Below are 1,125 nucleotides of genomic sequence, written 5' to 3'. Positions count from 1 at the left end.
AACGTGTTCACTTAAACATTTTGACTTGCATTAATGCTTTATGTCCCCACATTTATATTAAAAATTCATACACAAATGGAAATGGAAAAACTGCCAATACCTGATTTCTGCCCCCTATTTTTCCACTTGCAATCATATACTTAGGTACCTTTTGACCCCATGGGAAAAAAAATATCTAACGTTCAGAACTACCAATAACAGGAAGAAGAAATTTTTTTTTTTTTAAGAATAAAATGTTTTCCATCATAGTTGATTCTTAAGCACGTTCTCCACGTATGCGGTGCACTAGCTGGATGTCTTTTGGCATAATTGTGACACGTTTGGCATGGCTAGCACACAGGTTGGTGTCTTCAAAGAGGCCCACCAGATAGGCCTCACTTGCCTCCTGCAAAGCACCAATAGCTGCACTCTGGAAGCACAGATCTGTTTTGAAGTCCTGAGCAATTTCTCGCACCAGACGCTGGAAAGGAAGTTTGAGGATCAAAAAGTTCAGTGGACTTCTGATAACATCTAATTTTACGGAGTGCCACAGTACCAGGCCTGTAACGATGAGGTTTCTTCACCCCTCCAGTAAGGGGCGCACTCTTGCGAGTGACTTTTGTAGCCAGTTTCTTCCTCGGTGCGTTACTACCAGTCGATTTGTGGGAAGTCCGCTTTGTATGAGCCATGGTACAGAAACCTCCTTACTTACCCCCCTTCTCCTTTGCTGGAGCTTGGCCAGCTAGAGGCGGTGCTGGTATTGGCGAGCGGCGGCATGATGAGGCGGCTATTTATGTCATCTTTAATTTTTCATCAGTGTCACAGTTTTCAGAGTACAGGTCTTTTACATTCTTGGTTAAATTTATTCCCAGGTTTTTTATTATTTTTGATGCAATTGTAAATGGAATTGTTTTCTTAATTTCTCTTTCTGATGGTTCATTGTTAGTGCATAGAAATGTAACAGATTTCTGTGTATTAATTTTGTATCCTGAAACTTTACTGAATTTATTTATTGTAATAGTTTTTATGTGAATTCTTTAGGGTTTTCTATACATATTGCTATATCATCTGGAAATAGTGAGTTTTATTTCTTCCTTACCAATCTGGTTGCATCTTATTTGTTTTTTGTTTGTTTGTTTAGTTAAT

The 1,125-nt window shown here is 38.7% G+C and overlaps 1 pseudogene; it reads right to left on the bottom strand.

Moving 5' to 3' along the window:
* Positions 1-224: 224 nt before the first annotated feature.
* Positions 225-840, bottom strand: LOC118026059 (annotated as a pseudogene).
* Between the last annotated feature and the right edge of the window lie 285 nt (positions 841-1,125).

The sequence above is a fragment of the Mirounga leonina genome, unplaced genomic scaffold, assembly GCF_011800145.1.
Source record: "Mirounga leonina isolate KUSES-001 unplaced genomic scaffold, KU_Mleo_1.0 Mir_204, whole genome shotgun sequence".
Taxonomy (NCBI): Eukaryota; Metazoa; Chordata; class Mammalia; order Carnivora; family Phocidae; genus Mirounga; species Mirounga leonina.
Note: the sequence above shows the minus strand (reverse complement) of the source record. Positions and strands in the feature narration are given on the sequence as shown.